The following is a 14,665-nucleotide window of genomic DNA, read 5'->3' as shown; positions in this document are numbered from 1 at the left end:
ACAAGAAGACATCTTCCAAGGGAGCACCCCCCCTTAGTGAAACACCACATGGGTAGCAAACATTCTCACATTCACATAGACTATTTTGAGAGGCATACCCACATTCTCTTCCCTAGAGCTTTTTGTCATTTTTCTTCTCTAATCTCCTTCTTTCCAAATCTCTGTCTGTCTGGCCAGAAGTAAACTACAGCCCATGAAAAGGTACACATTCTGATCTCAGGCCATCTTTCTGTCCAGGAAAACAGACAACACATCCCACTTCAATTTTCTCTTGAAAGAAATTCTCCTTTCTGCTGTCCTCCAAGGCCATACCTGAATATGAATACACAGACACAACACTTCAGTTCACAACAGTGTAAGCATATCTACGACACCATCTGTAAACCGAGTTCAGACATGTTCCTGCTTGATCAGACCAACCATCAGAAACTCCCCATGGAGGCTTAGCAGTGGGTTCAGATTTAAGACAGTACCCTAGGATTAACCAACCTGACACTGCGAACCACATGTTCTTCAACGTAGTTGCCCCTATAAGACCTCATGCCACCCCCAAGTGATGAGGGAGGGCTAATCATACACTGAAAGTTATGGTCATATATTCCAAGGGATGGCTTTATAGTTCAGATAATACCCAATCCATGAAGGAAAGTTCAGTTGAAATGGTCAACAGATGTGCAGTGGTTAGTCTCTGCCAGGGCCCAAAAGCAAGCTAGAGCTTTCCTTAAAGAAAACGATTACATTCCAAAGGAGGGTATGGCTTTGCTCAAAACCCCATCACTGGTACATCGCAGGCCGTATATCATCTGACGCTGTCATTGTAGTAGACCAGCATGATATTCTATGAGATTGTGAGACAATGAAGTCCTTAGGCCATCAAGAATATAGAAAACTGCTTCTAGTGTTTCTTGCTGACTAGAATAGAAGGGTGGAAAAAAACAATCTTCAGGATAGTAACTTCATACCAAATCAGGAGCCATGCTGATTTAATTCTGGTAAAATGATCACCTTGGCTTTCCCTGGAGCAGGATTAGGTGTATGATAATTTACTATTACATTCCAAGAACCATGTGTCTTCTACACAGATGAAAGTTCTTTCACGAGCGCCTGGGTGGCTCAGTGGGTTAAAGCCTCTGCCTGCAGCTCAGGTCATGATCTCAGGGTCCTGGGATCGAGTCCTGCATCGGGCTCTCTGCTCTGCAGAGCAGAGAGCCTGCTTCCTCCTCCTCTCTCTCTCTCTCTCTGCCTGCCTCTCTGCCCACTTGTGATCTATGTCTGTCAAATAAATAAATAAAATCTTTAAAAAAAAAAAAAAAGAAAAAAAGAAAGTTCTTTCACTATTTCTAAATCTTTCAACATTTGATGTCTGCACCCCTCCTGCCAATGAATGTGGCTATTTCCTTTGGTGTACAATTTTGGTGAGGAGTTGACACATCAGTGAATTGTCCTGGCCCTTTTTTAAAATTCTAGGCTTTACTCCACAGAGCTGATGTGGAGGTTCCCCCTGATAGCTAGGTATGCCCACTCCATCCCTAGATTCAGAAAATAAACTAACACTAGATTGAAGATACCTTGTGACATGGCAAGATTCAGGTTAAATCTCTCTTTACCTCATAACCCTCATAAGAAGCCCTCTTCTGACCAGTGGACCACAGTGATATCCTAAGTCCTTTGACTCTGAGCCAGAATCCGACCATTCCAGAAATTTGAGGGTATTTTCTTGCTTCTAGTAAGTGGCTACAGATCCCTTACAAAAAGAATAGGAGAAAGATTTACAATTTCTACTTGTCTTCTTACTAGAGGGCTCTTCTTCAAGGATCCCCTGATTCCCTCGTTTATTCAAGGAACTTTGGTCCGTGAACTGAGACAAGTCTGAGAAGTTCATGACTTCCACCCATGTTGACCCAAGTCAAATCTTGTTTTGCCAAGCTTAGTGCTTTTTGGTTATACAGATCAAGTGTAAACTTAGTGGACTGCCCAAAGATTTCACCACCAAAGATCTCTGTGGTTCAAAACATGCTACTTACCACCCGACCACCCTCACCCCTGCAGCCTATTACAGCAATGGTACCTGCCTGTCTGTCAGTGATGTGTCGCTATTTGATTTCAGCCCCGTAGAAGCTCATCATCTCTGTTGTCATCAGGAGCCCATTTCAAGAGCAGCAACTCTCATCTCCATCTCTGACTATGAAGGGTAGGCATTACAGGTGTTTTTTTGAAGATGCCAGTGTTACTCTGAACAATAAATTTCTCCATGCATCAGGGTTTCCAACTTACAGTTGGAAACAAACCTGTTCCAGTACACATGGTAGCTAATTAGATGCAGAATCTTTGATAAGCTGATGCATACAGATAAATTCAACAGGACCAGAAATCATGTTTATCACCCTTGGAATCTCTCCCACACATACTCATCTGGGCTGTGCTACTATAAATTTTTAAATCCTATAAATCTTTTAGTACATTAGACTTCTGCTCCCAGATATGATTGTGTAATTAGCCCCTGAGGCATATTGGGATCTGACTATGATTATAGGTCAATTATGGTGGAAGAGTTAACATCCCCAAAGAGACTACTTCGGGTCACTACTGCCTGGTCTTCTAACAAAGCCTCATTAGACTGCAGTAGGTTTACTTCTCCTGGCAATGGCAGTTCAGTGAGGTTGGGAGAATCAGGATAATATGACTCACTTGAGCCTTATCAAATGTCATCATTCAAATTCTCTGGATCTCAGCCGTTAATAACCAGTGCCCTCACTTTCACCTAAGAAATCGAGCAAGGCTATGAATTCAACTACATTATAAATCAGAAATCCATGGAACCAGTCTCTGTGTCTAATTTTATGCTGTTTTCAGGCCCGATCTGCAATTTATTGTAAGTTTATTTAAATGTACCAGATTCGGCTGGTGCTCTACACTGACCCCCTCAGCACTTGCCATTTTGTGCACGCCAACCCAGTTTCCACAAGCCATCCTTAATGGTTCTGTGCCTGAGACCTCCTGGGACTGGTGCATCCCATTCTGCCCACACACAAGGAAGGCTAGAAGTGCCAAGGAGTGACAGCATCACCCTGGAAGCACTCTGTATTCATCCATGTTTGACAAGATCTTCCTCACCCCTAGGTGAGAGAACTAAGGCACATTTTAGACTACCATCCAGAGTTCTCCACTAAGAAAGACCTCCAGTTGCCTGTATAGACAGCTTACTTGATAATGCACCTTTTATTGGCTACTATCCCTCTCCCAACTCACCTTTTTACTGCTGTTTTTGGCATTTCATCCCAAGGAAACAACTTACATTTGACTTGGCTTCTGCAGAAATCCAAATGAACACAGGCAGTAATAGAAATTGCATGTCTTAAATGGAGATGTTGAATCACTGAGTTAGTTTAATTATTCAAGCTCCCTGCACCAATTAGTAGAAAACAGCCCATCTAAAACTTATTTTATTTCTTATCCTTTCCATGGCAGATTATCATAGCAGACACTGGATCTGCCTAAATCTTGTTTTCAGTGGGCCCCCAGGTGACCACAGATGACAGTTTAAGTCTTACAGGTTGGTGAAGACAGCAGTGTTCCATCTGCTAATGGTAACAGGTACCTCTGTATTCTCAAACCTACCTGAGCCAGAGAGCTCATCTCAGATTTCCATTTCCTTGAGAGTTTTTCCTTGAGAGAGAGAAGTAACCACTTCTGTTACCAATTACTCTATTAATCAGTCTTCTTAAGTGCAGGCAACAGAATCTTCTCTAGCTCATTTAAGTAGAATGAAATTTGTAGGCTACTCATAGGCTCACAAGAAACTGTAAAACTGAACTTCAAGGACACTTAGAAACACACCACAGAAGTAAACTACCAAGAGAACTGCTGCCTCCCCTCCAAGAAGGGGCCTCTCCTTTGCCAGCTCACAGATCAGAGTCAGAAAGCCACTATATCAGAAAGCTGTTCATAAGAAACAGAAAATGAGGGGCACCTGGGTGTCTCGGGCAGTTAAGTGATCCACTCTTGATTTCCACTCTGGTCATGATCTCAGGGTCGTGAGATTGAGCCCTGCATTGGGCTCCATGCTGAGTGTGGAACCTGCTTAAGATTCTCTCTCTCCCTCTCTCTCTGCCCCCTCCCACCATTCATGCATGTGTGCACACACTCTCACACTAAATATATATATATATGAATTTATATATATATCATAATTTATATTATGATATAAATTATATAAGTATAATTTATATAATTATAAATATAATTATATATAATTTATATATATCATATAATATATGTGATATATAATTTATATATATCATATTCATATATATATATATATATATATATATGAATTTATATGAATTGATACTTTCAGCTCTGGGTTCCAGAATGGTACTGTTTCCACCACAGCCTGAAATTCCTACCCCTTGGTTCATTTCTGAACCAAAGTTTCATGCGAATGCATCTGACTGGTAGAGCCTGAATCACTTGGAAAGATTATCTCCCAAGGCCTTCCAACATGCTGAATGCTAGGAGGGAGTTGGAATGAGTTGTAACTAACAGACCCAGAGTATACCCACCACATAGTTCATTGATACAAAGTAAACATTCATCAATAGTTAAAGAAAATGAAAATATAAGTAATTTAATTATTCACTAATTATACTCCTTCATTATATCATCCTCATTATCCTTAGGTCTCAACCCAGATATCCATTGAACGGACTGCTAACTTCTCTTTTGAACTTATCAAAAGTGTATGATCTCTTCTGCTTCTTGCAAAGGGAAATACACATTTCTTTTCAACAAATGGTGCTGGGACAACTAGACAGCCCCATGCAAAAGGATTAAGTTGCTACACTTCCTTACACCATATGTAAAAATTAACTGCAAATGGAAATAAACCTAAATGTTAGAGCTAGTATTTTCTAAAATCTTAGAAGAAAACATAAGAGTAGATTTTCATAACCTTGGTGTAGGCAAACACTTCTTAGAAATGACCGTAACAGCACAAACACAGAAGAAAAGAAAGAGAAAGAAAGAGGGAGGGAGGGAGGAAGGAAGAAAGCTAAAAAAGAAGAAAATAGATTTCATCAATTAAATTATTTTATGCTTCAAAGTATACCATCAAGAAAATGAAAAAATAACCCACAGAACAGGAAAAAACAGTAGCAAGTCATATATATGCTGAAAGATTATATCCAGAATATATATATATATATATCGGATTGTATCCAGATATATATATATACACATACACTCTTAAAAGTCAACAACAATAAAAAGACAACCAATTTTAAATTATTTTTTTTAGATTTTTATTTATTTATTCGACAGACAGAGATCACAAGTAGGCAGAGAGGGAGGGGGAAACAGACTCTCAGCTGTGCAGAGAGCCTGATGCGGGGCTTGATTCCAGGACCCCAAGGCCATGACCTGAGCCGAAGGCAGAGGCTTAACCCACTGAGCCACTCAGGTGTCCTGACAAACCAGTTTTAAAAAGGGTCAAAAGATCTGAGTAGACATTTCTCCCCAGGAAATATACAAGTAGCCAATAAGCACATGATAATACCTTCAGAATCTTTAGCCATTAGGAAATTCAAACCCAAACCCCAGTGAGTATGGCTTCATACTCACTAGGGTGGCTACAGTCAAACAGACAAATAAGAATGTGTGTTTGGCAAGGATGTGTGAAAACTGGAAGCCTCTTGTGTTGCAGATGAGCTTGTAAAATGGTGCAGTCACTTGGAAAAACAGGTTGGCCATCCCTCAAAGTGTTAAACAAAGAGTTGCCTCTCACCCTGCAGTCCCACTGCTAGGTGTGTATCTAAGAGCAGTGAAAACTTGTATACAAACGTGTTTATAGTAGCATTATTCATAATAGTGCAGAAGTAGAAACAATTCAAGTGTCCATCTCCTGAATGGATGAATGGATAATAAAATATGTCATATCCATACAATGGAATATTTTTTGACAATGAAAAGGAGTTAAATATTGAGAGATGCTACAATGTGGATGAACCTCGAAAAGGGAAAGAGATTAATCACAAAAGACCACATATATGTAAAGACATATGAAATGTCTAAAATATGCAAATATAGAGAGATAGAATGTAGACGAGTGGTTTTCTGGGAATGGGGGGAGAAGGACAGGGACATTGGGAGTAAACAGTGATAAAGAGCCTCCACACATATCCATAGGCAGAAGGAAAATGATCCCAGAGGAAAGTAATGAGGAGCAAAGAAAGTATGAAATGAATTGGGAAACTTAAAATAAAGTAAACTCTAAATTATAAAGATCATATCTTATGGGGTCTACAGATATCCATTAAATGCCATGGTATAAAGAAATCAGGAGGCGGGTGGATGGAATGCACGTGTTCTAAAGTAAACTTACTGACTTCAGATTTGATAAGTGAAGGATGCATGTTACAGCTAATCTCCAAAGGAATAGAAGGAGAATATGTAAGTTTCAAGCAATGTAATTGTAAGGTGGAGACTCAAAGTCCGAAATACATACATTCCAAGGGAGGCAGCAAAAGAGAGAGGGGCACCTAGCTGGCTCGGTGGGTTGAGCCTCTGCCTTTGGCTCAGGACATGATCTCAAATCCTGGGATCGAGCCCTGCATCAGACTCTCTGCTCAGCAGGGAGCCTGCTTCCCTCTCTCTCTGCCTGCTGCTCTGCCTACTTGTGATCTCTGTCTCTGTCTCTCTCTCTCTCTCTGTCAAATAAATAAAATCTTTTAAAGAAGAGAGAGGGAGAGAAAAAGAAAGAAAGAACAGCGAGACAAATAGCACAAAATAAGAAGATATGTTTAAACTTAATCATTAGCACTTAGAGTAAATGGGAGGCAATTTTAAAATTCACGTAAAATACAAAAGATTGTGGGGTTTTTTCTTTTAGAGAGAGACAGCATGCACATGTTGGGGTTAGGAGCAGAGGGAGAGGGAGAGAAAATCTTAGGCAGACTCCGCACCCAACACAGAGCTCGATGTGGGGCTCGATCTCACCACCCTGAGATCATGAGCTGAAATCAAGAGTCAGACACTTAACCAAATGAGCCACCCAGGCGCCCCTGAAGATTTTGGTTTGGTTTTTTGTTTGTTTGTTTGTTTTTTAAAAAATCAGGCTATATACTCATATTTCAAACATAATTAGAAGTAGAAGCTTTAAAGAGAAAGGATGAAAAATATACACTTGGTGCTTTCAGTTGTTCCCAGGGACAGTGATCGTTATAGATGGGACCCAGCAGGCCCTGGAAAGACAGTACCACCAGCAGTACCGAGGTGGGACCCCATAAGGCTGAGCTGCCACCAGACATCTCACCTCCTGCATAGAACTGGCCAATAGAATTAAATTAAACTCAACAGAGACAAGTGGATATGAGCAACTGAGATCCAGAGCCCTTGGATATAGTTTTAGTCCCTCTGCCTGACCTTGATGGAAGTTGCATGGACCCCAAAATTACTTTTTTTGCTTAAATTAGTTTGGGCTGGGTTTTGTCATCTGTGATGCCAGCTCTATCCTAATAGAAGTCAATCATGTCTGTCTACTACCAAAATCCAGTGTCGGAGGCTGCCAGCCAGAAAGAGTCCCCCAGGCCAACGTGTCACTGAATTAATGCTCTCCCAGGAGGCCTCTTGTCAGCTAGGAAGCTGTCCTTCTTGCTCATGGCAAAGTATCTTTTTCTATTTAGAGCCTGAAATTCAGGATCATTTCCAGGGAGACAAGCCTTGTGACGAGGGATACCAGGGAAATTCTGAGCAGGAACTGGAGGAGACGATGTTAGAAAGAAATGAGGCAAAGCCTACAAGCCCTCCCAGTTTGAGTCCTGGCTCAGGCTGGTCCTAGACACACGTGGTAACTTGAAAGGGGCACATTTACAGCCAGCAGAGTGAAAAAAAAAAAAAAAAAAAAAAAAACAGAAGGATGAAATTTCAGTGAAAGATGTTCTTTTACATTTTATCCATTTGGCAAATAACATCATACCAGAAAGTGATTTAGTTTTACAAGAACGAGTCATTAAGCATTCTCTTAAGAATAGTAAAATCAAAAAAGCATGTTAGTTGCAAATAATAATCATCATCATATCGTAGCAAAAAGCTACTCACCATTTTGAATGTGACCAAGGCTAAGTACTTGGCATGTGTGATGTCTAACATATGGGAGGGTTGTTGTTTTTGTAATCTCAAATCCTATTCTCAGCTCCCAACTCCTGTGCAGTAAAGGACGGTTGGTTCAGCTGTTTGAATCACCATCACCAAACATCGCTGTGGGCAGCATGACTCAATTAACTTGACGCTAGAGCATGAATTGGAATGAATGCTCTCCCTTCCTTGTCTCTTGTCTTCACCAAATAAGTCTCCTAGGGGACCTCATGCCACCCCTTCTTGCTCAGGGATGCCTAGTCTTGCCCGAGGCCAATTCCGCAGCTGAAGCCCAGGAAGCCCAGTGGAAAGGAGGTAGGTCCCCCACCCCTGCATCCAGGTCCTACTTAGCTTTCCTGAGAAGATATGACGCTGTAATTTCACTTTCTGAACCACTACCCCACCCCACCTCCCCAGATGCAGCAAATGTCCTATTAAAGTCTTAATAAACGTGATTTTTAACACATCAGCCTGCGTGCCTTTCCCTTTATTCACCATATGTTCATTCTCACTCATCCTTCAGATCCAGAGCCTTTCCCATCCCCACGTCCAAATTTTGTATGACTTATCACATACAGTAATTGTAGACTTACTGTTTTGATTATTTTTAAATGCATTTCTTCCTCAGAGCAGGAGAACACCGAGCCAACAACCATACCCCTCTTATCCTTCTAAACAAACCCCAATCTGTTGAGGGATCTACTCTTTCCTAAAGGCACTGGCGACACAAATCCCTCCTCTAGAACCAAATACAGACACCAATTAGGCAAACTAACACCAAGCCAAATTTCAATTTTAAAAAAATAGATTGTCTTTCTGCACTCAAGCCTCTTAGCACAAGAGGGTTGCAAATCTTTTTGGCTGCATCTTATTGTATTTTCCATTAGGTTTCTAGTCCAGACCTTTCTACAGGAGCCAAGTGCTTTGGCTGCTACAGAACACTAAGGCTAGGACACCAAACTGCTGTTGTAAATGTGAGGTCCAGGGAAGCAACGTGATAGGCTGCCCAGACTTCCTGCCTTTCTCTGTTCCTCTGAAATATATTCAGGAGCAGAGAAGGGTCTGGAAGGCACTGGGGTCCATGGCCCTTAAGGGCTGCCCTCCAAGGAGGTCTCAAGTGGACTCTGAATTTACAGCCACAGTGCACCTGGTGTAGGGGGACCCTAACAGATCAGGATCAGCTGCATGCTGATGATAAAATCCAAAGGTAGAGAGAAACCAGTGGTGGTGAAATAAAAAAATTTGTTTTAGTGAGGTTGACACTGGGAAGACAGCAGACTAGTGTCTCAAAGACCCTCTCCAAAGTGCTGAAAACACTTCTAGGTTTTATATGAGAAGAATGGGAGACAAAGGTCGGTTACTGCAGATGAGCAGTAACAGGTCGATCATTATCTTGGGGCCTATCACACAGGGCTTTGGGGTTTAAGGCAATCGTTATTACCTGGTGTAGTTTCCGTTCCCATCAGGGGATGCTTAGCCTGCAGGGTCTTTTCCCTTAGTTGAGATAAGCTGGAAAGGGAACTTAGTCAATCAGAAAGATTGAAGTCAAAATGAAGGGAGTTGAAATCCTCTTTCAAATTTATTAGATCATTTGTGACCTTGACTTTTAGATCACAGAAGCCAAATTGCAGCATCACCCAGTGAAATGCTACAGGCTTTACTGACACACAAATAAAAAGTCATAGGACCGCTTATTGTGCGGAGAACATGCCATCTTAATGCAAACTCAAAGACCAGGGAAGTGATTTGAAACCCCTGGGCTTGAGAACTGCTGACCCCAGAACAGGTAAATCTATAGAGACAGAAAGAAGATTGGTGGTTGCCAGAAACTAGGGAAGGGCCATGGGGAGGACTGCTTAATGGGCAGTCCTTTGGACTTCTTTTGGAGGTGTTAGAAATACCTGGAAGTAGATGGCAGCGATGGTTGTACAATATTGTGAATGTGCCACATGCCATTGAATTGTATACTTTAAAGCAGCTAACACGGTGACTTCCATGTTATATGGATTTTACCACAATAAAAAAGAAAACGGCTATGTGCACGATGTTTCAGTAACCCGGTTAAGATAGGAAGAGGCATAGGTATTGCCTTTGCTGTAGGAATTGGCTGAGGGTGTCTCAGGTCCAGCACAATTCAACAAAAGAAGGAGGGAATCAGGCTCCGTGGATCTAGAATGTGTCAGCATCTACATCAGATAATACAGTTTGAAAACAACATCAGTAAATGAGGGGCAGCCTCACCCTAGTCCTCAAGCATTAGGAATGAGAAACAGCAGGGTTTACCTGGGAGGCTCCGTTGTTAAGCATCTAACTCTGGGTTTCAGCTCAGGTCATGATCTCAGGTGGTGAAATCGAGCTCCATATCCAGCTCTGCACTGAGTGTGCATCCTGCTGGCCTCTCTCCCCTGCCCCACTCATAATCTTTCTCTCAAATAAACAAATAAGACATTAAAAAAAAAAAAGTAAAGAAATTTGAGACAACATACATGAATCAACAATGGCCAGACTATATATAAAAATAGTACTCTGGCCCACAACCTGCAGCAAGTAATTATTCCAGAAGGCCAACTCTTTACCTATAATAAACCACCCAGGAATCCACCCTGGACGGGAAGCCAAGTAATAATACCTGCAACAATTAGCTGCAAATACCCAGCACTTGATCAGTAACTGACAGTCTTTCTCATTTTTGTGGTTGCTTCCAACTTAAGATCAACTAGAGAAAGTCAAAATGCATCCCTAACCAATTACACAGGACACTCAGCTTCTGGTTAGGCACCTCCAGATTCCCATGCCATCAGCCCCCAATCAAGGCACACCTGGAGTGTTTCCTTTTTTTTTCTTTTTTTCCTTAAACTAGAAAGCCCTCCCCACTTCTGCCCACCTTTGGGTGTCTGCAAAAACCAAGTGATAGTCACTGACACTTGCTATACCGAGAGCCCAGAATCAGTAGTCTCTGTCTTCCTCATTTCACTGGTCCTCTTATCCACTGAAACTTGGACCTCAAAAGGGAAATAAATATGAGAGTAAGGAAACTCACCTCAGACAAACCTAAGTGATTTAAGACTGCCTCTCTGGCAAATTCCTCAGCTTTGCAAGACAGGAGCAATGTCTCAAACGTCCCTTTGTCTCTCAGAGAACATGGGATTTATGCAATGGTATTTTTCTCCTTCATGGGGTCAGCTGAGTGCCATTCTTAAGCTCACTGCGGAAGATTTCTCCCAGTTGAGTCTGACTTCAAAGACTGTGGCAGGACAGACTACATCATCTGTGTGGCCCACTGCAAAACAAAATTCAGGCCCTTTGTTTAAAAATCATTAAGAATGTAAAGGGAGAAATAATCGAGCTTGAAGACATATTTGTGTCTCTACGTTCCTAACAAGCTGGGTTTTGCATGCCCCAGACAATGGACTCTGAGTACCTGTTGTAGATTGCCTGGGATCCAGTGGGGCTGGAACGAGATGCCCCTCTCACTCACATCACTCCATCTCTGCTCTGTTCTTTGCAACCCTAAGTCCATAATTTTATTTGAATTAACTGCATAGGGAAAATGCTATGTACCAAATGTTTATGTCTTCCCAAAATTCATATGTTGGAATCCTAATCCCCAAGGCCATGACATTTGGAAATGGGACCAGTGGGAAGTGGTTAGGTCATGGGAGACCAGCCCTCATGAAAGAGATCAGTATCCCTGATCATAAAAGAGAGCCCCCGCCACCTGAACTCCCTGCCCCTCCCATCATGTGGGGACACAGCAAGTCAGTCTGCAACCAGGGAGAGGATTCTTTCCAGAACCTGGCCATGTTCGCATGCTCATCTCAGAATTCCAGCTTCCAGAACTCTGAGACATAAGTGCCTGTTGTTTAGAAACTACCCAGCCTTGATGTTCTGGTAGAGCAGCCTGCACAGGCTAAGACAGGATGGGAACTGGTTCATTTTATAAGGCAAGGTTTTGATCAAGCCCAGTGATAAGGTATGTGTGTCCCAGGGACTCCTGGGGCTCTTTTAGAGTGAAGACATCAGAGCCCTGGGATTGAACCAACTCAGTTTGAAGACCCTGAAGGAAGCCTTGAAAAGCAGGCCAGGAGGCAGCTGCCAACAGGAGCCTAGGCCCAGCTCTGGCAGGATCAAGACCCCTTCACAAAGATGGAACAGAATAAGAAATTAAGAACCATGCCTTTTCACTGTAATGCCTTTGGACTTTGAACTCATAAGGGAAAAAGAACTTGATTTTGAACTTTGTAACTGAATTTGCAAGGTGATTTAACTGGTGATTCATGCTCCCTGGGAATTTGCTAACTTAACACTCAACTGGCAGACATGGTTATGCTTCTGCCATTTTATTATTGGAATTTTTTTCAGCGTATATTATTGGAAAGTCACTGTTGCTATTTTATCACATTTCTAGAAATTCTGATATCATGATCTGGGACAGTAAATCCAATCAAGACTAAATAACAAGTCCTAAATACAGAATACCAATACATTTAATTACTTTAACTGCTAGGGTTTTTAGAGTTGTCAAGGAGTAAAAAGGCCCAAGAGGAGAAACAATGAGCAACGGTTGGGGATCAACTTCGCTGAAGACAGGAGCACTGCCCTGTGAAGCTGCTGCTGGTGTTCCCAAATGGGGACAGAGGAGTCTGGCTCAGTCAGTGGCACATGCAACTCTTAATCTCGGGGTCATGAGTTCAAGCTCCACGTTGGGCATAAAGCTTACTTAAAGTAATAATAATAAAAATAACAACAACAATAACAATAATAAAAATAGAGGATGGATTATAGTTTCTTCTAAATATATTATAGCAATGTCCTCAGCCTCTGCCCCAGGCCAGAGACAGCAGCATCTCCTGAGAACTTGCTAGAAATGCAGACCCAGGTCCCATGGGATACCCATGCAATCAGATGCTGGGGGGGCGGGGATTGTGCTCCCAACAGGTAGCGTGTCATCAGCCCTCTGCCCAACACTGATACAGCTCAAGTTTGAAAACTACTGTGTTGGAGAACTAAAATGTAGGGAACATTATTAGGACAGGAACGCTCATATTTCTTTTTTGTTTTTTTAAGATTTATTTATTATTTATTTATTGGACAGAGTAGGCAGGGAGGCAGGCAGAGAGAGAGGAGGAAGCAGGCTCCCTGCTGAGCAGAGAGCCCAAGGCGGGGGGCCGATCCCAGGATTCTGGGATCATGACCTGAGCTGAAGGCAGAGGCTTAACCCACTGAGCCACCCAGGCGCCCCAATGCTCTCATTTCTGATGTTTCCCTCCAAAACCAGAGTGACACACTTCTGATTTGCCTGGGACTGTCCCAGTTTTAGGACTCAAAATTCTCGCTCCTGAGGAGCCCCTTCTTCCTACGCACAATGTGGGTAACACTCCAGACTTCCCTCTATGGTCTCACTCCTTTCCTGTGATTTCCCTCACTGGCAGCTTGAAGAGAAAGACAGGTCAGATGCAGCCTAATGGCTCCCTCCTGCCTTCTTTGAGGGGTGAGCTGCCCCTCTCCTCTCTCTCTCCCTCCTTCTGGAGGTTCAAGCCAGGTCCCACACAAGGGGGCCTATAAAGGTCGCAGAGCGGGCAGGCAGATGGGAATCTTCTTGTTCATGCACACTCTCCAACAATGACTTTATCTGTAAGAATGTCATGTTCTGGTCTCATCTGCTGACCATCTGAGGAACATAGATGTGTTTATTGGGTCCCACCTAATACTGGCAAACCTCAGAAAAATCTCAACAAACACTGAGTGATTTTTTTTTTTTAATGTAGAAACACAAAATCTTTTTTTTTTTTTTTTTTTTTTAACGTAGAAGTGCAAAATCAAGTGGTGCCTGGGTGGCTCAGTGGGTTAACCCTCTGCCTTCAAGGAAAGATCTCAGGTCATGATCCGAGCGTCCTGGGATAGAGGCCCACATTAGGCTCCCCGGGAGCCAGTTTCTCCCTCTGCTTCTCTTTCTCTCTCTCTGTGTCTCTCATGAAAATCATAAGAAAGAAAGAAAGAAAAAAGAAGTGCAAAATCAAGAACTACAGTTTAGATGAGAGTGACAATAACGTGAGAGAGAGTGTTTGGAGTAAAATGTCTTAAGCTCTTGCCGAAGTTGGTCTACACTGTCTTGTAATTTAATTGTCCTGCTGGGGGTGCAGGATAATACCATATCCCAGGGGGTTATGGGGTTTTTGTGAGGAAGTGAATATGCCCACTGTTGACATCCTAATATATTACACAGCCATAAAAAGTGATGACATTGTGTATTTGAGATAGCATGGATGGACCTAGAGGGAGTTCTGCTCAGTGAGATAAGTCAGAGTGAGAAAGACAAATCCTGTATGATTTCACTCATATGTGGAATCTAAAAACCAATTGAATAAACAAACAAAAGGCAGAATCAGACCTAAAAATACAGAGAGCAAAGTGATGGTAGCCAGAGGGAAGGGGGGGTGGGTGTGAGGAAGAGCAGAATGGGTGAAGAGGAGTGGGAGACACAGGCTTCCAGTTACGGAATTACTAAGTCACGGGGATAAAATGCACAACAGGG

This window comes from Mustela nigripes, chromosome 7 (assembly GCF_022355385.1).
Source record: "Mustela nigripes isolate SB6536 chromosome 7, MUSNIG.SB6536, whole genome shotgun sequence".
In the NCBI taxonomy this organism is placed as follows: Eukaryota; Metazoa; Chordata; class Mammalia; order Carnivora; family Mustelidae; genus Mustela; species Mustela nigripes.
The sequence above is the reverse complement of the archived record's forward strand: the minus strand, read 5'-3'. Positions refer to the sequence as shown.